The 25,782-nt window shown below is 38.2% G+C and overlaps 2 protein-coding genes and 1 long non-coding RNA gene across 4 annotated transcripts in view; 2 read left to right on the forward strand and 1 right to left on the reverse strand.

The window, feature by feature from the left end:
• The window catches only part of LOC121891678 (protein NLRC3-like), a 1,105,688-nt gene that overhangs the window by 760,433 nt on the left and 319,473 nt on the right, over window positions 1–25,782 (reverse strand). The window lies entirely within an intron of this gene.
• The window catches only part of LOC121891674 (NLR family CARD domain-containing protein 3-like), a 111,523-nt gene that overhangs the window by 63,303 nt on the left and 22,438 nt on the right, over window positions 1–25,782 (forward strand). The gene's annotated exons all lie outside the window — the stretch shown is intronic.
• On the forward strand, window positions 9,852–17,175 carry LOC121891752. The gene is made up of 4 exons (XR_006094124.1): window positions 9,852–10,386; window positions 12,761–12,863; window positions 16,866–17,002; window positions 17,086–17,175. It is a non-coding gene; the product is annotated as an uncharacterized LOC121891752 (long non-coding RNA).

Here is a 25,782-nt window from a genome sequence, read left to right on the forward strand (position 1 = left end):
AACAGATGAACATTTAAAATTTAAAAGAATGATATTAGAGGAGCAATTAGAGGTTAGAGAACAATTCAGATCAATAGATCATTACATAGCCTGTCAATTATAAAGACATACAAACACATAAAGTGAGAGAGATGCACAGAGACAAGCTTAAAATATGGTAAAGCACACGTATACATGCAGAGGGGACACACATAGACAATACATGGGTAGCCAGATTACATAATGAAATAATGATAATAGTAAATTGAAAAGAGAGGGGGAGGGAAAAACATAAAGAAATGTTTTACATGAAAACCAAGAAAGAATTGGTTAAAAATCAGTTTTCGCAAATCAAGTTTTATAGGGGTCCCAGATTTTAGAAAAAATGTTGGATTTACCCTTAAGTGTTTATCTGATCTTTTCTAAACCTAAAGATATCATCAGATCTCTAGCTCAGTGTTTGAATGGTGGAGTGTCAGGCAATTTCCAGTTTAAAAGATTGACCCTTCTCGCAAGAAGCATAGCCAGGGCCACATCCCACACTGAAGTCCAGACAGGGGTAGGTTTAGTGGTACAACTCCAAATAACGCAATGCATGGAGGGGGTTGAATATTCATGTGGTGTATTTTGGAGAGACATTTGAATATCCTGTCTCAAAATTTTGCCACTAAAGGGTAGGCCAAAAATTGGTGGTATAAAGAATCAATCTTACATCTAATACAGGTAGGATCAAAATTGGGTGCAATATGACTTATCTGTGCCCTGGACCAGTGAACCCAATGGAGTATTTTGCACTGTATTAAATGATGTCTGCCATTAAAGGATGATGAAAATATCCATCCCACTGCACCATCCCATGTATTATTATCTAGTTTGTCACCTATATCAACACTCCAAACACCTCTCGCTTGCAACATCGATGGGGTCTGGAACCCAGTTAAGTTGCTATAGATCTTCAAAATCACAACTCTTGAGATATCAGTCATTTGAAGGATGGTGTAGGAGCCATGAATGGATTAATTGTCAAATTTGAATGAACTGCAAAGTAGTAATTTTTGTGTGGTTTATATGTTGGGTTATTTTGGTTTATTTATTATTGCACAGTATCACGGTGATTGATAATCAGGTCACATGGATATGGGCGGTGATATCCTATAGTTAATATAAGCACCTGTTCACCTGCATGCCGGCTGGTAAGAAAGAGACAGAGGGTGAGTGGGTCGCTGTATTTTTTGTTGACCGCTGTTTTACACCTGATCGCTGTGATTATTTTTGATTATACTTTAAGCATGTTTCAATAAGTTGAACCTTTTCATCAATAAAAGTTATTAAACCTATTTTTTGATCTCAGCGAATCGTTTTTGGTAGCGCGTCAGACAAACAGCAAAACAAGGCCCAACCTCAGCCTCTCAGGGACTTTTACTTTGTCTCCAGTAGTTGCCACAGATGGAGTCAACTATAACGGGCAAGGGTTTGGAAGGGAAGTTAGGGGTATTATTTCGAATGAAATTTCTAACTTATAGGTATCTACTGTAAAGTGATGTTTAACTGGAAGATGATAATTGCTTTGTAGGTGTGCAAATGAGGCAAAACGACATGTGATATATGTTAACATATAGTTGTGATAGTGAGCCAAGGCCCAGAGTGTGACAGGCAGCAAATACACTATCATGTACGGAGGGGGGAATAAAACATTACGGTGAATTGGGCCAAGCAGAGAGAGATTTTTAAGTCCAAATGCCAAAGATTTTTAAGATTTTTAAAGATTTTTAAGTCCAAATCTTAAAGATTTGGGCTCTGTTCTGATTTTTTTGTAACGAGACCAGAAGATCTTCCACATACAGCGCCACCCTCTGTTTGCAGCCATATCATGAGATCCCTTTAATATTCTGCTCTGAATGAAGAGAGATAGCAAGAAGTGTGATCGGTATCATGAATAAGGTGGAGAAAGGGGCACTGCCCAGTGCCTCTATTTAACAGGAAAGAAGCTGAAGAAGTGTTGTTGGTGCATATGGTAGCTGTGGGAGATAGATAAAGAATGCTTACCCGTTTGATAAAGTTCCAACCGAATCCAAAGCGATTGAGTGGTCCCACTCAGCACAGTCAAAGGTGTTTTCCGTGTCGAGTGAGATCACAATCTCTGGATCGTCTAAGTCTGTAAGCAGGAGCCAATGGAGGAAGCTCGCCCATGGCACCCAACCCATAAGTCCTTCCATGCAGATTTTTTTGTTTTCTTTTGTTGTTGAATTATTTAATACCACAGATTATTTTACAGATTTCTTCTAAATGTGTCTAAAAACCGTTGTACCTGGACAGAAAAATATATATATTGGGGGTTACTTGAGCACCAGTTTCAGGCTAAAGAGCAGATTAGTCTGCCTGATGATACTTTGATGAACCACTGTGAAGTCACATTTTATGGCAGAAGGCTCCTTGATTTTGTGTAGTTTTAAAAAACTTTAACATACCAAACCTGAAATGTTCACACAGCACTCTGATAAAAGTTCGTCTTTATTCTTCCTTTTGGCAAAAGCTTCACTCTTCATAAACATATTTGAATTTTTTTAACATTTAGATCACAATGATGAGGTAAAAACATGCTGCTGAATCATCCCTCAGTTGCTGACTTTTCCCATCTGGCTGGATGCTCCACTTTCTGGAGCTCCCTGATTCAGTTCATATTTTATTTAGTTAGTTTGGAGACAGTTTGTTGTTGTATCTGACTGCACACAGCAGGACTATCAGACTGTCTGACGTGTGTGTTGTTTTTTGTGTTTGCAGCCTGTCAGGTTGTCTAATCACAGAGGAAGGCTGTGCTTCTCTGGCCTCAGCTCTGAGCTCCAACCCCTCCCATCTGAGAGAGCTTGACCTGAGATACAATCATCCAGGAGACAAAGGAGAGAAGCTGCTGTCTGCTGGACTGGAGGATACACAGTGGAGACTGAACACTCTCAGGTATGGTGGGAGTATGTCTGATAGAGGAGGAAAAGCTGGAAATATTTTCTTTGTCAGAGCTGATCACTGATCTCAACTGAATCTTTGACTTTTTGTTATTTCTTATTGAAGTTTCCTGTAAATGTTGAAAGTTAAACCTGATTAGATTCAGTCAGGGTGTCAGAGCAATTGGGATACTGGATTCAGATTGGATAAAAGTCTATCAAAGGCCAACCCCACATTTGAACAGAATAATAAAACAGTAGACTAGAGCGATGTAATGTCCATGTTTGCATGCTGAAAGAGAACGTGCTGCTCTGACCCCCTCCTCTTTTCAGACTGCAGCCTGCTGGAGTCCGATGGATGACACCAGGTCTGAGGAAGTGTAAGTGTGTTTTCAAACTGTGAAATTACTCATTTACATCTTACTGAGGATGTAGATGATGTCATCATCAAACAGATGATAGATCAGTAACTGCAGCTGTATTGTGTCTTGTTCTCTCCATCAGATTTCTGTGAACTCATAGTGGATCCAAACACAATAAATGAAAAACTCAAACTGTCTGACAACAACAGGAAGGTGACACATATGTGGGAGGAGGTTCAGTCATATCCTGATCATCCAGACAGATTTGATGTCTGGCCTCAGCTGCTGTGTAGAGATGATCTGACTGGTCGCTGTTACTGGGAGGTTGAGTGCAGAGGAAACGTTCACATATCAGTGAGTTACAGAGGAATCAGCAGGAAAGGAGGCAATTATCACTGCAGATTTGGACTGAATGATCAGTCTTGGTGTCTGGACTGCTCTGATGATGGTTACTCTGTCTGGCACAATAATGAAAGAAGAATCTCTTCCTCTTCTTACTCCTCTGTCTCTGGCAGAGTAGCAGTGTATGTGGACTGTCCTGCTGGCACTCTGTCCCTCTACAGAGTCTCCTCTGACACACTGATCCACCTCCACACCTTCAAAACCACATTCACTCAGCCTCTGTATCCTGGGTTTGGGTTCTTGACTATCAAGACCGGTTCCTCATTGTCTCTGTGTTCTCTGTAGGAGGGAGAATCCCCTCTAGTTAGAGAAATCATCTCATGTAATTTAGTACCAACCTGATCTCTCACTGCTTGTAAATGTTCTAAACCCAACATGGTTTCCACATGACTGACAGTTTGTTTGTCAGTCACATATAAACACATTTAAGAAACTGTAAAAAAAGAAGCTGATGTTCTCAGAGCAGATAGCTCAATCTGTTAGAGGACTGTTTGGAGGTTCAGAGATTGTGGGTTTGATCCTTATGAGTCTCGGTGAATTTTGAAGTCCAACACCCAAAGTGAAACCCAGAAGCTCTCAGAGAGAAAACCACCAGCGGCTGAAAGTTTACTGAAACGTCAAGTTGTGACCAAGGTTTATAAACATGTTGGAAGAGTTTTGCCAACTAACTATAACACACATTTTCAATTCAGAAAACATGTTTTCATGTGTCTCTACTGGACGTGCTTGTAGAGCTGTAAATAAACATTATGATTATTTATTTAGTGTCTTACTAAATATCCACAATAAAAAGCTCATTTACAGGATAATCAATCTTTTTGAAATCTTTTTGAAATGTTTCTATTTCCTGTTTTTGTGTTGTATAAACTAAAGTTGATCATTTGTATGTTTATGTTACTTAGGCAGAAATAAATGGAACTGCAGTATCACCTGTTATGTCTAATAAAAAAGGATAATTAACAATAATAGAAGCTTTAATTAGGGCCCAAGCCCCAAAGGGGCGAAGGCCCTATTATATTTCATGTGTTTGTTTGTTTGTTTCTTTCTTTCTTTATTATTATGGGACATCAGACCTAAATTTGACCCCCATAAACATGCTCAAAAACTCACCAAATTTGGCATGTACATCAGGTCTGGTGAAATATTTGATAAAATGTAAAAATTAACCCCCAAAGTGCCAAAATGTGCTCTCTAGCGCCACCTATGTAACTAAAATGGCTGCCGCGGCCCGTAGGAATGTCGTAGAGAGATCAAACCAAAACTCAATTATTCGTCTCATCAAGACCTACAAATCTTATGCTGACACCCCTGACCTAAATCCAACAGGAAGTCTGCAATTAGCCTTTCAAAATAAGACTTTGCCTCAATATTGGCCCTTGAACAAACGCTATCTCCTCCAAGGGCGTTAATGGTATCGGCTTCAAACTTTAATAGATGACTTATGACACTGTGCTGAAAAAAAGTTGTTAAAAACTCTGTAATAACGAACAGATTTTGTAAGCCCTCAGAGTTGCAGTGCCACATCACCCTTACAATGTAAAACAATGGGGAGGCATGAACTTTGTGTCAAACAGAGGCTTCTGACGTCCAAACTATAAGTCTGACCACTTTCAAACCTGTATCAATGGATTCACCACGAGATTTCCTACGAAAATGTGACTTTTAATGTAAGATTTGGCCAAAGTCGTGGGATTTTTCACAAGAAGCATATTCTAAAATTCTCCTCTCCAGATGCTCCTGGTGTTGTCACTCCCTCAGTGCTGTGACACATTTTGCAATACACACTCATTATCAAATCACAGGGGGAACAAGAAAAGACTTTAAAACTCACACTCTAATATCTAAAAAACAGTAAAAGATAGAAAAAACATGTAAATTCAAGATTTGTAGGTCAAAGTCTCGTGACTCATTTAAAGGTCAAATGAAGTTGTATCTAAAACTATGTGGAAGCAGTAAATATTCAAAAAGGTGTGGGTTCACTCACACTCTCCATTCAAATAAATTAGTATTTTTCTGTGTCCAGCTGCAGATATTTATTGTCTTTACACACCTGACAGTACACATTTCAATCAAACTTTGACCAGGCCATGTGGGTTAATAGTCTTTAATTTTCTAAAAAAAAGACTTGATGAAAATTAGGAAATTAATTTGTTTTACACACAAACTCATCAAGAGTTTTCAATTTACCAATTGAAATTCAAGTGAAGGGGCCAAAAACTTGCTTAATTTTGATGACACAGGTGTGAGCAAGACAGACATGTCTCACCCTGCAGAAAATTCTCATCCTCACACCGTTGAGATTTGATGTTTCGCCATGACAGAGGTTGACAGAGAAGTTGCTATAACTTTATTGTAAATGCTCCAGTCTGCACCAAACTTTACATGTTTGATAAGACTCCCGGCTTGAACACGTCTACATGACAATATTCCATCAGTGATCCAAACTGGCTGAATAGTGCCCCCTACGAAATTTCAGCGAAGCAGCCCCAGCAGCAGGCAAAGTAGTGGACAAAGGAAGTGATGTTTATCTCCTTCTTGCACTGTCTGAAAACAGCCCGGGTCTGAAGACATCTACATGCCCGTGACAGAAGTCCTTCAATTGCACCGTGGCCTGACGTACGCAGAGGCGCGAGGGCCCGTTCATCACTGCTTGCAGCTTTAATTTGATCTATCTTTATTGTCAGATTCAGAAAAAATGCACTCTAATAATAACCTATACATTATTAATAGTTATACTGTTTATTCACACTCAGTTTAGTGCAGGGTCAGTTTCTCATTTCTACAAAGTTCACACAACTCAACTCTGAATGAAAAGTCTCATTTTGATATAAATCATCAACATTAATAGTTATATTTGGAAAATGTGCTTTGGACAAAAAGCAAGTGTTTTCTTCTCCAAGAAGAAAACAGTGAAACACGTGTGTCGGTTAACTTTCTGCACACAAAGTGAATACAGACATCTGTTTGTCTTCTTCGGCTGTGACGATCAGCAGGTCAGAGGTCAGAGGTCAGATCAGGTATGTGACGAGGAGCTGAGAGAGGAAACAAAGAAGAAAGTCAAAAGCTCACAGCTCAACATCCTAACACAGACTGCACACAGAGCTGCAAGCATGGAGGAGAAACCATCACATCTACAGATCCAGGTACAGTTCTCCACTTTACTTTATCACAGAAAAACTCTCATTTTTCTCTTTTTCACTTCATTTGAAAGATGAAGAAAACATCTGGACTCCTGCTGTCAAACTTCATCCAAACTAACAGCTGTTTTGTATTTCCATCATGCTGAACATGCAGGTTTGGAAAAACTAAATCTTTCTCCAAATGTCACCAAACAAGACTTTTACAGTCCGTTAAGAAACTCTTACTATCAGAAATAAACATGTGTCTGATTTTACAGTCCTGAACATTTTCACATGTTGGAAAATCAAATTTATTTGTGTAGCAGCTTTACAATCCACATTTATGTTGAAATCTTAACCGAATATTTCCCTCTTTATTTCAGGGATTTTTGTTTATTTGCTGCTTTTATGTTCTTTTTATATCTGGATGTCTCTGCTTCTGATTGGACATTTATCTTCAATCAAAAAGACAAATCAAATCATTTTCTGCTATAATAATAATAATAATAATAATAATAATAATAATAATAATAATAATAATAATAATAATAACAACAACAATAATAATAATAATAATAATAATAATAATAATACACTTTATTTGTGATGTTAAATGAAATAAATAATAGAAAAATAGAAAGTAAAAAGAATCAAACAGCTCTTGGTTTGGTTTTCTAAAAAAACAGATTTTCAAACTAGTTTGAAATGAAAGACTGATGCTGCGCTGATGGAAATGATGACAAGTTTCAGAGTTTCAAATCCTCTGATCACGTGTTGTTGTTGTGTTTGATTCTTCAGTTGGGCTGAAACATGATGAGTCGTCGGCTGCTGAGCGTCTTTCATCCTGCTGTCTGTCCTCACGCTGCTGCTGCCTGCAGCTGAGACACAAACAAACTCCAACTATTCAATCTGGATGACTTCAACTAAACACATTTTCATTCATATGTCAGTGCTTCCTTCTGACCTGTAGGGGGTGCAGTTTCACTCTCTGCACGTCTATCAATCAGTACAAATCCAAATAATGCTGCAGCTGCTAAACTTTAGAAAGATAAATCAAGACTAAATGGAAGGATGACACTTTTATTCTTCAGTATATAGAATTATAATATACTCAACATATTATCTATGTTGGTTGGACCAATAGCAGCATTTGAAAAATTGTCACTGAACTTGTTAAATAAGTCTCATGATTATTCTATGAAATGGAAATAATGATAATAACATTATTTAATGAAGAGTCTCCTTTTTCTTGCTTTGTTTATGTATTTAATGATAGAGTTTTATTGTAAAACATGTTTGTAGTGAAAAGTATGGGAGCTTATGTGGACTGTCCTGCTGGCACTCTGTCCTTCTCCAGAGTCTCCTCTGACACACTGGCCCCATTTACACCTGCTATTAACATGTGATCTGATCCCAATATGCAAATGAGCTGGGCGGAGCTGGCGGACTTGTCAACAAACATATGTTGTCCCAGGTCACAGAAACTGCTGCCATCAACTAACGTCATTCACTTTTTTGCAGGGGAAGACTTGTAGTTATTGCTACTACTTGGAGCTTTTACGGAGGTTGCTTTAGCTGTCTGGAAGAGGTGGAGCCAGGTGACCTTTCACCTCACTGGGACCATTTGTTTCTTATCAATGTGTCACGCTGTACGGATTGCATTTACACCTGCTGACATCTGATCACAATGCGTCCTGAGTGTATTTACAGCTGCATTAATATGTGTTTTCCCTGATCCAGATAACGTATCCACATACAGATGGCATGTTAATCTTACTGATTTCTGATATTGATCCTGCTAATATCCATATCGATCCACACACAAACCATCACATCAATGTTCTCACAGACACTATGTGTAAGATTTGAAACTTTGTTGACTTTGGCTCTATCTGGTGGGAGGATGAAGAATGACAGTGAGCTAACAGCCTCCATGTGTTGGAAATATTGTTGAAATAGCTTCACTCTGCTTATCTGTCCCTCTTTGTGTTTGGAATCACAGGATGTTTGGCTTCAATAGCTCAGGCTCTTAGAGGATTGCGTTCAAGTCTTCAGCTTCAAGAATGAGTAATGTGTGTTATTATTGAATTCATTATGTAAGCACTTCCTTAGCACACTATGGAGTGATATATGCACAAGTGCTTCACCAGGTACTTTTCAAGGAGGAGTAGAGGAATAGCTATAACATATAGCCACCATTTATTTGACAGTAACACTTAACATGGTTCTGTTCTCTGTTTCTCTTTTATTGCAATTGGTTCAGCAGTTCTCAACATAAACCACAAAATCTCCCTTAGTCCAAATAGTTTGAGAAAAGTTCAGTTTGTTAGTTAGTTTGGTTCTTGTTTTTTTCCTTTAAGTTGGAGAACTCAGTGTCTTTTCTTTGCCCTTCAACCACCTCAGGTTGAGGAGAAAATAAAACAAATAAACATTTCAGAGCTCTGAGAAAATAAACCAAATGAAATAAAAGCAGTGTTCATCTAGCTTGGTAGTGTGTTTTTTTTCCTTTAAATGGAGAGCGGTGAGATTTCAGCTCTTATCTGTATGAAGTGATGAAGAGATGTGGAGTGAATCAGTCCTCTTGACTGGTGAGACGCTCCTCTGCACACCTGCTGTGTGTCCTCTGCTCTTCTGTCCTACGTCCTCTGCTAGTCTGTTGTATGTCCATCAGCCGTTTTTCCAACCAACAGTCTCTTTCTCTCACAAATCATCAGCTGATCATTTCTTAACTTAAACCGTCACATTTCTTTAGATTTCTTTGTTTTTCTCACTTTTGGTCTGAAAACAAAGTCAGAGAGAACAAACTCTGATAATTCATCAGATTCTCTTGTTGTCAAACTTCAGTTTAAAACAGAAGTGATTGGAAAAGACGGTGCGTTCGGGAGCTGCTGGGAAACATCAGAGTCATCAATGAATATTCATTTTCCTTTAGTGATGAATGAACAAACTGTAAAAATTGAAAGTTTTCACATTTTCAGGAAACAAACAGCTGCCTGAATAACAAATGAAACAAGTGGAAACATTTAGTTTCTGCTTTCTGTCTGTTAAACGTTGCGTGTTTGTTTTCTGAGAAAAACAAGTGTAAATATGTATCATATTAAAATGATATTCTATCCCTCTTCTGTCAGTATTTGCGCTCATTTTAACAGAATTCATCTTCATTTATCATTTTAGAAAAAGAATGAAAATAAAAACAAATGCTGGAATTAATTCTATTACATATTAAATATTAGAAATATGTAAAATGGCGGACACTCCACATGAACGCGCAAACGAAGAGGAAGTGGGTAGGGAGGGGGTGTAGGGGGTACTTTGGAAAAGACCCCTGGCTGCTATTTAAAAGACTTGGGATGTTCCCAATAATTTACAGAAAGACTGCATAAAGGGCTTAAAGTGTCTACCGGAGAGTCCGCATGCACTCAACGATTTAACAGCCTGAACCCCTTCCGGATTTATCGGGAACGCGCCTCAAAATCCATGAATCCATTGGGATTGGGTTTGGTCGTTTCCCCGTTCAAGTTAAGTTTCACTTTCTGTGACAGTTGTGGCGCAGATAAATTTCTACATCCAGACATCCATCTGAAGGTAATGTCAATACTTAAAAATGTTCGAGTCGTTACTTCTAGCTGTTGTTATTTTAGTTACACTATAAGCACCACAAAACTGCCGCTAAACTGTTTATTAATCTGAACTCCAGCGTAGTACAACCGATATTAAAATATATCCGCCGTTTTGTGTCGATGCTTGAGGAGTTTGAGTTGATGGTCAGTAGTTGAACACAGTGTTGTTATTACTGTGTCCAACACTTACTGATGACTGACGGCAGGTTTTCCTGCCTGAATCAGCCTGTGGAGGAGGCGGTGATGAGCCGCTGCTCTCCCCGCTGTCTGAGATACTAAATGCGGCTCCGCTCGGCCGGACAGCCGCTGGAGAACAGCTTTGACTTTCTGTGTCTACAGGTGAATATAGAGATGTTTCTATTTCTACTACAGGACTGATGTGGAGACAGCAGGGGGGTGAGGGGCTCCACTTATTTTATTCAATAAATACTGTAGTATTCAGAAAGACAGCATCATCTTTTTGACACTCCTCCAACATGAACCAGTGTTGCTTCTTTATGGAAATGTGTCATCAAATGTGTTTGGAAGCTCTTTATTGAGATTCACTCATTTAGTTTGGAACTCTTTACAAGTTTTTTGGAAGGATCCATCTGCTTTTGTAACTTATAGTACATTCACTCCAGTACTGTACTTAAGTACAATCTTCAAGTACTTGTACTTCCTTTTCCTGCTACTTTATACTTCCACTCCACTACATTACAGAGGGAGATATTTTACCATTCACTACATGTTTCTAGCTATGATTCAGATTTAAAATCAATATCCTCAGGCATCAGTGTCTTCACTATAACATCACAGCAACAACAATAACAGTAAAAACAGATACATCAATCAAATGCACATCTACATGATAAAAGTGCACATATAGAGTCAACCTAAATCAACATAAAGCACTACATGTTAATACATTAATGATATAATAATACAACACAGCCAGGAGCCGTTCAACATGATTTTACTGTTGATACTTAATGTTCATTTTTCCAATAATACTTGTGTACATTTTGGATACAGGACTTTTACTGGTAATATTTACAGAGTGGTATTTGTACTTTTACTGAAGAATACTTCCAAATTATCTTGTTTTTCTCTTAAATGGGAATTTTTATTCATTTCTACTACAGCAGGAATTATAACAAACATATCTGATACATTTAAAATACATATGGTCTAATTTTAAATCTGTAAAAACTAATAATTTTACCTTTTCACCTGCTGAGGTGAGTGACTTTATCTCTATGATTGTTAGATAAAGTTTATTTATTGATACAGTCCAGCCTGCATGTCTGTGGTTATAAGTTATGTGAGAACTGTGTGGAAAGTTCATCATGCTGCTTTTAGAGTTCAAAGTACAAACTGTAATATTTGGTATTTGTTTGTATGTTCGAGGTCTAATTCACTGTTATCAAGAGTTTTTATGCAGTCTCAAGATTTGAATTATAAGCTTTCAGTAGATCAGTGACTGAAATGCAACAACAAATGTGTTTTATGAGTCAGTTATTTCTTATAATTTCAAGAAAGTGTTCTGGACAGAAGCAATCAGTCTGGTTTTAATGAAACAATCTTATTTAAGTTAGTTGTGTTTAGTTTTAAAGCAGAATTCCAGAGCAAAAGCTAGAAAGATGAATGTGTACAAATTGCATCTTACTGCATGTCTGCAACTAAAGATGAACTTTACTGGTCTTTGTTGAGCTTCCTCAGTCACATGTTGGTTTTTCATCTTCACCTACTTGTCATTAGAAATGATTTGGCGCCCTCTGGTGGCACAAAGATAAACTGAACGATGTTACTATGAACACAGAGCTGAAACAATTAATTGATTCAACAGAAAATGATTTAATTCAACAGTCAATATTTTAATTGATTAATTGCTTTGAGGCGTTTATAAAAAAAAAAACATTCTCTTCCAGATTCTCTGATTCCAGCTTCTTCAATGTGTATTAATAAATGTATTTTGTGGTTTCTTTAGTCTCTTTGACAGTAAACTGGAGATCTTTGGGTACAAAACAAGACATTTGATGATGTCATCATGGACTTGGGCATTTTTCACAATTTTCTGACATTTTTGGACCAAACAACTAATTGATTAATTGATAATGAAAATAATTGTTAGTTGCAGCTCTAAACACAGATTACATGAACTGTTTTTTTAAATGACAGAAACCGTGACAACAACTGACCAGCTGTTTTCTAACAGGTCAGACTGAGGTTCAGATACCTTCTACCTGTTTATCAATACAACAATAAATCTACAAATACATGAAGAATGAATGAGTGACAAACATCCATAAAGTGTCATCATGATGTGAATCTTCCTACCTGTCCCTCCTCCTCTACAGGTGGAGCTCTGACTCGTTCCAGGAAACAGCTCACCTGTGGCAAACACTTTTCTGACGGACGTGGAGTGGAGAGTCTTTGTCTTCAGCAGTTTGGATGTTAACTGTAAGTTTGCTTTGTTTCATAGTTGAACTTTCTCTTTAGTAACTTCAGGGTTTGTTTCTTGCTGTATAATGTTTTTATTTCATCAGAAAGTTTGGAGAACTCTCATGTTGGACGATAAATCTACATGTTGTTAAATGATTGATTTACTGGAATCAAACAATATTAATGAACAGCTGATGATTATTTCCTTTCCTCAGCCCTCACAAATCAAACTAAATCTACTTTTTTAAGGTTGTTTCCAGCAGGGTAAAGTCAGACACTACAGTAAAGGCCTGCTACTGTTTCCTGTGAAAGCTTTAAATCAAATGTATTGTATTGACTGATGTGGAGGGACAGTCAGAGGACATCATCAAGTTCAATGTTGCTACAATAACATGCATACAGTCCACTTGTGTTCTTGCTTTATAATGACTTATTATTGGTATATGCAGTTAGACAGGAGCTGATGATGTGTGTATTTATTGCTTCATATATCTTTGTAATCAGAGTTCATCTGTAACCACTGAGTTTCTCTCAGAAGTTCACGTGTACCATCACCACATTAAAACACTGTCGGCTTTTTGGACAATTTGATCCAAATTAAACTACTCAATTAAAAAAGGCTATAAAATAGTTTCACTTTACACCAAATGACATTTTATCTGTGTTGTTAAATGTCTGACAGCAGTTAAGATCTAACATCTGCTGCTGTTTAACAAGTTTGTATTTACTGTAAAAGAAGTCATATCAAAGTAAATGAACCCTGATTCTAATCATTTAATACATTTGTGTTTGTGCGTCATGTGCACTACTAATGTGACAACAACATCAAAGAGAACTAATAGATAACTGAAACTATTGACATGTTGTTTATTGGTGTTGCATTGACTGAATATGAATGAAATTCAGTCAGTGTGAGTCAGTGGATGTAAATCCTCCTCCATGCATCATGTGTGCTGCTCTTCACCTCACTGCAGCTTCATGACGCCATCTAGTGGACTTATAGTAGAAGTACAGCAGCTGATGGCAGCTTTCTCTGACTCACACTATTATTACATAATCCATAAGTTAGGGCTGGAAGATATGGACAAAATAATACATCTCAGTTTCCTTCAAGCTTGGGCTCAATCATGACTTTAATCCCTCTTTGTGTTTGGAGTCATTTTACTAAAGTCATTAGTACAATTCTAATAACAATATTTAAGTTTTTTTTATCTGTATGTCAGCAGACAACAGACAGGTTTCACTTTACAGTTTGAACAACTCACCTAATTAACATTTATTGGAAACAGCTGATAAAATTTGCAGGGATGTTTGTCATTTCAGCAGTAAAACTAAGAAACAAGCAGCATGTTGAAGTGCTGACTGAACACAGATTGACCCTCAGAGAAATAACTCTGTCAGTCATTATGAGATTCAAGTGAAGAGAAGATGAAGAATGTTACATTTAGAGCAGAGGATTTAAAGTCTGAGCATTAGTAATGTCAACATGAACAAAAGTTCAGACTAATGGATTTTATCACTCATATTATTATTCTTTGTTCCTTGTCTTAATTTGATTTGGGGAATAATATTGCTCTCAGTTATGGAACTACAGGTCCCATAATGCTTTGGGGGATGTAACAGGAAGTATAGCGTTGCCCTGGATTCAGTGAGTATGGAACTTGACTTCAGTCTGGACTTTGATACTCAGGTTGTTTTATAATTCATGTTTATTGAGGCATGTGTAGGTCTAAGTGTTTTGATAGATCAGTAATAATTTTTATCAGCGTTATTTTGTAACACAATGAAATCAATGACTACCTTAAAGTATTTGACCAAGTTTACAGTAAATTTATGGCTACTAGTTGTATTACTTTTACAGTAATTTACTGTGACATTTTCACCGTTAATTATTGTAAAATGACAGTTGTGCAATGTAACTTCAGTCTGCTGGGCCATTGGATTACTGTGATATCAGTATGTAGCTGTCGAATTACTCTACTGCACTGTGACTTTACAGGAAAATACACAGCAAATGACTGTAATATCACAACATGCTGCTGTAGAGTTACTCTATTGAACTGTGATTTCACAGTAAAAATGTCCACCAGATTACTGTGATATAGCAGTATGCTGTTGTATAATTACAATATATACTGTAAAGGTAAATCATCTCAGTAGCCAGTAATTTACTGTAAATTTACACTTAAAATAACATTGAAAAATACTGCAAATTTTGACCTGTTTTTTATTTTTTATTATTTTTCTGTTAACCCACAGCAAACCTATAACATAAAAATGTTAGATTCAAATAAAGACTCAAGCAAAATCGGAAGCTCAAAAAAAACATTAATTTCTTTGAATTAATGTTTGTATATTTTTGATATTGAGAGTTTGAAACTGTCATTTATTTTGGAACTGTAGAAGTTTTTGGAAGAATGTATCTGTATCCATAATGTTTCCTGCTTTTTGTCTTTTTGTCTGTTTTTTTTTTTTTACCACAGCAGGCATGAAAAGGACAAATTCTACCTGAATAATCTGATAATACATATGATCCTATTTTATATCAATAAATATCTCTGTGATTAATTACAGCGCAAACAGAAATGCTGTTAAAACATATTTGGTATTTTTATCTGACCCCTGAATTTACTTTATCTTTGTTGTTTGATATTGTTTTGTTGGTTGGTGCTGATATGATTAATCATATCAGCATTCTGCTGTACAAACGTTATCTTGCTGCATTTAAGACAATTTTAAAACGTTGAATGTCCCTCATGCTGCATTTAAGGAACAAGGTACAAACAAAAATATTTGGCCTTTGCTTGCATGTTTGAAGTCCGTTAAAGAGTTTCTAACCAGTTTTGATGACTTTGAAGGTTTGAATTACAAGCTCTCAGTAGATCAATGACTAAATGCAACAATAAATGTGTTTTACAGGTGAGTTATTTCCCAATAATTTCATGAATGTTTTCTAGAAAAAACTGATCAATTTAGCCTCAATTGAAGGGGACACTGAAACAGTCTTATTTTAGTTAGTGATTTTTGTGATTTATTTATTGACTGGGACAGTGTGCAGTTTGAGACATTAAAGATGCACTGCACCAGAGTTAGCTTGAAGCTAATTTGCATCTGTAGGCCCCAACAAAAAACATACAACAGCACAACAACAAACAGTAAAAAGTGAAAAAAAACCCAAAACAAAACAAACAAACACACAGAACACACTATACAAAATACAAATCTACATACAGCACATCACATACACCCACAGTCTCAATTAGAAATAATGTTAACTAAACTCAGCTGTGTGACTCAATGGTCACATAGCTGATTGGTCTTTAGTAGATTTTTTATGTTTAGTTTTAAGTCATTGATTTCAAGAGGAATTTCCTTGAAAGAACTATACACAATAAATATTCATTTATCATTCATTCATTATTGGAAACTTTATTATTCAATATGTTGACTTGTATATTTGCCTGTAGACCAATTTCATATGTATGCATCTTCAGCTGAACTGCTGTTCACTGACTAAACTTAAATTATTTAATCAGCTGGAAGAATACCAATTGAACACTCTATTTCTCTATTATGTATATAAATAATGCCTTTAATTAGAGTCCTACAGGAAACTTTGCTAATTAGTAGGAATTTGCAGATCCTTAAAAAGTCAGTAATAAGTATAATTTTATTAAATAATGTTTTTTCAATTTTTGATAGTGGGGAAATGATCAGATGTTATATTGAAGGCTTAAGGTGCAATAAATGTCATCACAGTTGTTGCGTCACAAATAATCTGCTGTAAATCCTCCTCATGCATCATGTGTGCTGCTCTTCACTTCACTGCAGCTTCATGACGCCATCTAGTGGACTGATAGTAGAAGTACAGCAGCTGATGGCAGCTTTCTCTGCGTCACACTGCTGTCTGGCTGCATTCACACTGATATACAGCAGAAAATCACAGCCAATCACAGGAGGAGCAACTGATATTTAGGATTTGACAGGAGAAATGATGTAAAGGATGTGTTTCCTCTCTAGGTGAAGGTAGAAAGTGTGTGTGACTGATGTGGATGTGACTTCAGCAGCATGGATCAGTGTGAGGACAGAGAGGAGGGAGTCCCTCCCTCTAAACGCTCTCGGTGTGGGGAACATGACAGCTAGACCAAAGCTCAGAGGTGAGATGGAGATCTCTAACTGTCCATCACTGTTCTCCACCATCCTTATTCACACTCAAAGCTCTGTGTGTGTTGTGTTGAAGAACAAGGAGGCAGCACAGACCAGACTCTGCTGGACCTGAACCTGAACCTGAACCTGAACCTGGACCTGGACCTGGACCTGAACCTGAACCCAGCTGTGTGTCCTTGAAAAGCGACCGGTCAAATGATCTCCTCATTGATTTTAAAGGACAACTTCCTACTTCAAAGAGGTAAGCTGTAACAAAATTTAAAATGTAACTGACTAAGGTTTTATCAAACATCTCTTTCAACATAAATTTCAACATTTCAACGTGAATCTTCAACATATATTTATATTCTCATAACTGAAGAGGTGAAAAACATAAGAAAGAAAGTGTAAGGAATGGATGTGTTTGTCTGTTCATAAGCTGCTAATATTTAGCATGTCAGGCTAATTAATTTACTTCCTAAAATAGTAACCTGGTGTTATTTCCAATGCCAAGTGTTAGCATATCATTAGCTTACTAAATTATTAATATTTTTATGTTAATATGTTTGGGAGACGGTCCTTTATGCCTCTATATTATAAATTAGAGAAAGTCTAATGTCAGAAAGAGATGACGGCATTTGTCAGATTTCCACTTTCGCCCTGCTTTTTAGGGTGCAGGTGTGCTTGTTAAGTCATGGATGCGTTTTTGGGTTGTGTTTCTAAGGTTTAAGTGGTGCAAAAGAATGGAGAATGGAGGTACAATTTTTATTCCAGTGCCTAAGTCATCAGTTTTATGGAGTAGCTGTGTTGTAAACCTCAGGGCTGGATACAAGAAAAGTCTCTGAAAACTAAGATGCAGAATTTGAACTGAAAACCCGAGAATAGACATGTTGGTCCACTGTCTTAGGTGGTTGTGTGATTGACACCTTTAAAGCAATAGTATGGTGGTCAGATACATAGTTATCTGAAAACTGAGGAGGAGGGAGTCACATGGGTGATCTGTGAGACCGGCAAGTCTGTTCAGCAGTATCTCATGATCAATGGTATCGAATGCAGTGGTCAAATCGAGAAGAACAAGGACAGAAACTTTCTTTTTATCTGCGCTCATTCTAAGATCATTTATGACTTTAGTGAGTGCAGTCTCGGTCCAATATCTACCTCTGAAACCAGACTGAAATTTTTCATAAATATCATTGTCATGTAAGACAGCCTCAAGCTGTATCAACACTGCCTTTTCCAGGATTTTACCTAGAAAGGACAGATTGGATATGGGCCTGTAGTTACTCAGAACAGAGGAATCCAGCGTGTGTTTTTTGAGTAGAGGCCTAACTAGAGCAGTTTTAAGTGGATCCGGGAAGATACCTGACTCTAAGGAACAGTTTACAATATCTAGTACATTGAGAATAAAACTATCTACAGCCTCTTTAAAAAAGGAAGTGGGGATGACATCGAGTGAGCAGGTGGAGGATTTCAATTGAGAAATGATATTCTGGAGTTCACCTTCACTAATTTACCTGAAATGATTTAGATTTCCTTGAGCAGCACTGGCATATTTTTGATCGGTAGTATTCATAATAATGGTCTTGATGCTGACAATCTTATTTTCAAAGAACGAGGCAAACTCCTCACACTTTGACTGTGAGGGAAGATGGACATGCTCTTTAAAGTGGGTGGGTTTTAGGAGACGGTCAATGGTTTCGAATAAAATTCTGGGGTTATTCTCATTAGCGTTAATAATTTTAGAAAAATATACCTGCCTTTCACAGCGCAAGGCATTGTTGTAAACATAAATAGATTTTAAGATTTTATGTTGCTGCTGTTAGGAAGCACATAGTCACGTCTGTAAGGTTTGACAGTCGTAGATCAGTGTATTCAAGTTTGTTCCAATTTGGATGCTGGAAATACCACTGATAATGATCAGTCTAGTATGGATGGACAAGCAAAACATTTTTGTTTGTCCATACATAACATGTTACAACTTAAATGCAGTGTAAAAAAAATGGTTTATGAAACATGTTAGCAGGACATGTTTTAGTGTCTTCTGGGTACAGTGCAAAATCTATAAAAACAGAGTGACCAGACTGAAAAACATCCTTTTACTTCAAGGAAAAGGCATCGCCCTGTTGATCAAAGGTAAGGCTTTAGAACTGATATTGAAAGTGAAATTAAATTACCTGGTTTTATTAGACTGATATTCAAGATATTCATACTGTGAGCTGCCCAGTACAACCAGTCTGATACAACCACACACTGGTTCTAGCTTCCTTGCTCCAGGGTACTTCAGCAATGTACAGTGAGGGAGGGAGAGCTTTATGGAGGGCTAGTGAGAGCTGTCGGGACTAAACTAAACTGACTGATGAAGTAAAACACTGAGCTGAAAGCTACAAACTGAGCTGTTGATTCTCAGTGGGATCAGCAGGACTAGCAAACCTTTACAGCACCACTGGGAGTCGTCTGATTCTCTGTTCACATCCAAATATCACTTGATGGACCTTTAGCTTGTGTTTGTCTCTGTGTGGAAAAGACTTGTGAGCTCATTCTTCATGATTCCTCCACAGAGTGGACCATGAGAGCTCAGAGGTTCCCAGTGGTCAGTCTGCCCAGCATCATCAAAAACACCTGGACTCCATATTTTTGGTCTGTACATGTACAACAACTACTTTTACATCTATTCTGTTCACAATCATATCCATGTGACACTTTGTAGACCAGTGGATTGTCAGTCTGTCCAACATAGATGTGATGTTTACTTGATGAATTTAGTTTGATTGTGTCATTCATATAGTATTCTGTTCCAGCTGCTGGAGGAGAACATTGTTACTTTTGTGAAGAATGAGCTGAAGAAGATGCAGAAGGGTCTGAGTTCAGATTACCCAGAATGCTTAGAGAGTCAGAGTCAGGATGAGGAGGTGTTCGATGATGAGGGGGAAGAGCAGAGGAGCAGCAGCAGGGAGGCATTTCTGAAGATCACGCTGCACTTCCTGAGGATAATGAAGCAGGAGGAGCTGGCTGACCGTCTGCAGAACAGTAAGAGGATTTCTATAAAGATTTAACATGCTGGATAAATGAGACACTTACTGATGTCTCAGGAGATGGAGGAAAATATGTTCATATATGCATTCTTTAGGGGAATTTAATTGTCAGATTTTCTTCATGAATCAATTATTGTTGATCTTATTTCTTTTGTGTTCATTCAGGAAGTCTTACAGGTTGTCAGTCTAAACACAAGTCTAACCTGAAGAAGAAGTTCCAGTGTGTGTTTGAGGGGATTGCTAAAGCAGGAAACCCAACCCCTCTGAATCAGATTTACACAGAGCTCTACATCATAGAGGGAGGGACTGCAGAGGTCAATGATGAACATGAGGTCAGACAGATTGAAACAGCATCAAGGAAACCAGAAAAGTCAGAAATAACAATCAGACAAGAAAACATCTTTAAACTCTTACCTGGAAGAGATGAACCAAACAGAACAGTGATGACAAAGGGGGTGGCTGGCATTGGGAAAACAGTCTTAACACAGAAGTTCATTCTGGACTGGGCTGAAGACAAAGCCAACAAGGACATACACTTCACATTTCCATTCACTTTCAGAGAGCTGAATGTGCTGAAAGAGGAAAAGTATAGCTTGGTGGAACTTGTTCATCACTTCTTTACTGAAACCAAAGAAGCAGGAATCTGCAGGTTTGAAGAATTCCAGGTTGTGTTCATCTTTGACGGTCTGGATGAGTGTCGACTTCCTCTGGACTTCCACAACAATGAGATCCTGACTGATGTTACAGAGTCCGCCTCAGTAGATGTGCTGCTGACAAACCTCATCAGGGGGAAACTGCTTCCCTCTGCTTACCTCTGGATAACCACACGACCTGCAGCAGCCAATCAGATCCCTCCTGAGTTTGTCAGCATGGTGACAGAGGTCAGAGGGTTCAGTGACCGACAAAAGGAGGAGTACTTCAGGAAGAGATTCAGAGATGAGAAGCAGACCAGCACAATCATCTCCCACATCAAGACATCACGAAGCCTCCACATCATGTGCCACATGCCAGTCTTCTGCTGGATCACTGCTACAGTTCTGGAGGATGTGTTGAAAAGCAGAGAGGGAGGAGAGCTGCCCAAGACCCTGACTGAGATGTACATCCACTTTCTGGTCGTTCAGTCCAAACTAAAGAATGTCAAGTATGACGGAGGAGCTGAGACAGATCCACACTGGAGTCCAGAGAGCAGGAAGATGATTGAGTATCTGGGAAAACTGGCTTTTGAGCAGCTGCAGAAAGGCAATCTGATCTTCTATGAATCAGACCTGACAGAGTGTGGCTTCGATATCAGAGCAGCCTCAGTGTGCTCAGGAGTGTTCACACAGATCTTTAAAGAGGAGAGAGGGCTGTACCAGGAAAAGGTGTTCTGCTTTGTCCATCTAAGCGTTCAGGAGTTTCTGGCTGCTCTTCATGTCCATCTGACATTAATCAACTCTGGAGTCAATCTGCTGGCAGAAGAACAAAAAGCATCCCAGAGATCTGAAACTGAAGAAGAATCTGCAGAGACATGTTTCTACCAGAGAGCTGTGGACAAGGCCTTACAGAGTCCAAATGGACACCTGGACTTGTTCCTCCGCTTCCTCCTTGGTCTTTCACTGCAGAACAATCAGACTCTCCTACGAGGCCTGCTGACACAGACAGGAAGTAGCTCACAGACCAATCAAGAAACAGTCAAGTACATCACGAAGAAGATCGGTGAGAATCTGTCTGCAGAGAGAAGCATCAATCTGTTCCACTGTCTCAATGAGCTGAATGATCGTTCTCTAGTGGAGAAGATCCAACAGTACCTAAGATCAGGACATGTCTCTGCAGAAAAACTGTCTCCTGCTCAGTGGTCAGCTCTGGTCTTCATCTTACTGTCATCAGAAAAAGATCTGGATGTGTTTGACCTGAAGAAATACTCTGCTTCAGAGGAAGCTCTTCTGAGGCTGCTGCCAGTGGTCAAAGCCTCCAACAAAGCTCTGTAAGTACACATGTAGGTGGATTTATTCATCATTATTTAAATACTCTATCTTTTCAACAAGACAGAAAAATAAATAACTCCTAACTTGTTTTTTTTCCTTTATATTTTCTTTCCAGGTTGAGTGGCTGTAACCTGTCAGAGAGAAGCTGTGCAGCTCTGTCCTCGGTTCTCAGCTCCCAGTCCTCTAGTCTGAGAGAGTTGGAAATGAGTAACAACAACCTGCAAAATTCAGGAGTGAAGCTGCTGTCTGCTGGACTGGAGAGTCCACACTGTACACTGGAAACTCTCAGGTCAGGATTCATCAACCTGTTCAACAGATGAACATTTAAAATCTGAATGATATTAGAGGATAACATTAAACCTGTGTAGGATTGTCTCTGCTAATATGATTTGTCAAACCAATTTTTACTAAGGTTCAGCAGTAGATAATTACTTGTAGATTTACAAGCAGATTTTTATTGTTTTTGTAGTTAGGAACATGAACAGAGCAAGAATAGTTGAGGTCCATGTATCATTACATAGCTGGTCAGTTATACAGACATGTAAACACATACAGTAAGAGAGATACAGAGAGAAAAGCTAAAAATATGGTAAAGCCCACATATACACACAAAGGGGACACAAATAGACAATATTCATGGGTAGACAGTTTACATAATGAAATAATAATAATATTACCAATGATAATAGTAAATTAAAAAGTGAGAGAGAGGGGGAAAAAAACAGAAACAAGTCTTTTACATGAGAACCGTGAGAAAGTATTGGTTAAAAACCAGTCTTCACATAATAAGCTTGATAGGGCTCCCAGATCTTAGAGAAAATGTTAGATTTACCCTTAAGTGAGTATTTGATTTTCTCTAAACCCTCCGAATAACGTGATGCATGGAGAGGGTTGAATATTGGTATGGTGTATTTTGGGAAGGCATTTAAATACCCTGTCCAAGAGTTTCTCCACTAAAGGGCAGGCCCAAATTGGGTGGTATAAAGAAGCAGGTTCTTAGCAAGTGTCTTACATCTAATTAGTCAAAATTGGTTGCAATATGACTTATCTTGGCCCCGGTCCAATGAATCCAGTGGTATTTTGAATTGTATTAAATGATGTTTAGCATTGAAGTGAGATGAAAATATCCAATCCAGTGCACCATACCAGGTATGATTATCCAATTCACACATCCTAAATTCACACTCTTGCTTCCAAATTCGATGGGGTCTGGAACCCAGTTAGGTTGCTATAGGTCTTCAAATCACACTTCTGGATATCTCATTTGAATGAGGGTGTCAGTTATAGTAGGCGGGGGTCTGGAAAGGAAGTTAGGAGTATTAGTTCGAATGAAATGGAGGAAAAGTTACTCGCTGATGGCACCCAACCTGGAAGTCCTTCAATGCAGATTTTTGTTTTCACTTGTTTTGTTTCTGTTGTTGAATTATTGAATACCACAGATGATTTTACAGATTTCTTCTAACCATGTCTAAAAACTGTTGCACCTGGACAGTTGCACACAGCAGCACTGTCAGACATGTGCGTTGTTTTGTGTGTCTGCAGCCTGTCAGGATGTCTGATCACAGAGGAAGGCTGTGCTTCTCTGGTCTCAGCTCTGAGCGCCAACCCCTCCCATCTGAGAGAGCTGGACTTGAGCTACAATCATCCAGGAAGCTCAGGAGAAAAGCTGTTGTCTGCTGGACTGGAGGATTCACACTGGAGACTGAACACTCTCAGGTATGGAGAGACAATGTCTGATAGAGGGGGAAGAACTGGAAACATTTTCTCTGTCAGATCTCACCTAAATCTTTGCATTTTTGTTATTTCTAACTGAAGTTTCCTGTAAATGTTGAAAGATAAACCAAATTAGATTCAATCAGGGTTTCAGAGGGATTGGGATACCGGATTCAGATTGGACAAAAGTCTATCAAAGCCCAACCCCACATTTGAACAGAATAATAAAACAGTAGACTAGAGCGATGTAATGTCCATGTTTGCATGCTGAAAGAGAATGTGCTGCTCTGACCCCCCTCCTCCTTTCAGGCTGCAGCCTGCTGGGGTCCAATGGTTGAAACCAGGTCTGAGGAAGTGTAAGTGTGTTTTTCATTTGATTCATGAAAACAAAACAAACTTCAAACTGTGACATCACTCATTCACATCCTACTGAGGATGAAGATGATGTCATCATCAAACAGATGATAGATCAATAACTGCAGCTCTATTGTGTCTTGTTCTATCCATCAGATTTCTGTCAACTCACACTGGATCCAAACACAGCACACAGAAAACTCAAACTGTCTGACAACAACAGGAAGGTGACATATGTGGAGGAGGATCAGTCATATCCTGATCATCCAGACAGATTTGATTATTGGCCTCAGCTGCTGTGTAGAAATGATCTGACTGGTCGCTGTTACTGGGAGGTTGAGTGGAGAGGAAGCCTTTATATAGTAGTGTCTTACAGAGGAATCAGCAAGAGAGGAAACAATGATGACTGCAAGTTTGGAGGGAATGATCAGTCCTGGACTCTGTACCTCTCCGATAAACATTACTCCATCTGGCACAATAACAGTGGAGCATCCGTCTCCTACTCTTCCTCCTCCTCCTCCTCTGTCTCTTATAGAGTAGCAGTGTATGTGGACTATCCTGCTGGCACTCTGTCCTTCTACAGAGTCTCCTCTGACACACTGATCCACCTCCACACCTTCAACACCACATTCACTCAGCCTCTGTGTCCTGGGTTTGGGTTCTGGCCTGGTTCCTCAGTGTCTCTTTGTTCTCTGTAGGAGGAAGAGTCTCCTCCTGTTAGAGAAACTTTCTCATGTTATTTAGCACCAACCTGATCTCTCACTGCTTGTAAATTCAGTTTCTAAACCCAACATGGTTTCCACATGGCTGACAGTTTGTTTGTCAGTCACATATAAACACATTTAAAAAGCTGTAAAAAAAAAAAGAAGCTGATGTTCTCAGAGCAGATAGCCCAGTCTGTTAGAGGACTGTTTGGAGGTTCGGAGGTCGTGGGTTTGATCCTTATGAGTCTCAGTGAATTTTGAAGTCCAACACCCAAAGTGAAACTCAGAAGCTTTCAGAGAGAAAACCACCACCGGCTGAAAGTTTACTGAAACGTCAAGTTGTGACAAAGGTTTTTAAAAATGTTGGAAGGGTTTTGCCAACTAACTATAACACACATAATGACAGTAAGCATCCGCTGGCCTATAGAGGCTCTTTGTTGTTTTTCCTCTCCTCTTTTTTGGGGGGGGTCTTGTTCAATTAGATGTTTTTTTAATCATGTAGTCAATTCAGAAACCAATATGTTTTTATGTGTTTCTACTGGATGTGCATGTAGAGCTGTAAATAAACATTATGATTCATAGATTCATCAATTCACAGTTTTGTATATAAAATGTGAAGAAATTGTGAAAATTGTGTAAAATGCTCTCATTTTGTCTGAAATAAAGTCCAGAACAGTAAAATATTGTTTATTATCATGTAAGACAAAGAAAAGCATTAAATCTTCACAAGCTAAAAGCAGAAAATGTTTGCTTCAAAATGACTCAAATGATTATTAAGTGTTAATTTTCTGTTGATGGATAATCAATGAATGGACTAATTGTTGCAGCTCTGGCTGTATGTGAACAGAATATTAGAGGACAAACAGCTGACAGTTTAGCGCCTTACTAAATATCCACAACAAAAAGCTCATTTACAGGATAATGAATCTGTTTAAAATCTTTTTAAAATGTTTCTTATTTCCTGTTTTTGTGTTGTACCAAGTAAAGTTGATCATTTGTATGTTTATGTTACTCAGGCAGAAAT

This window comes from Thunnus maccoyii, chromosome 24 (assembly GCF_910596095.1).
Source record: "Thunnus maccoyii chromosome 24, fThuMac1.1, whole genome shotgun sequence".
Taxonomy (NCBI): domain Eukaryota; kingdom Metazoa; phylum Chordata; class Actinopteri; order Scombriformes; family Scombridae; genus Thunnus; species Thunnus maccoyii.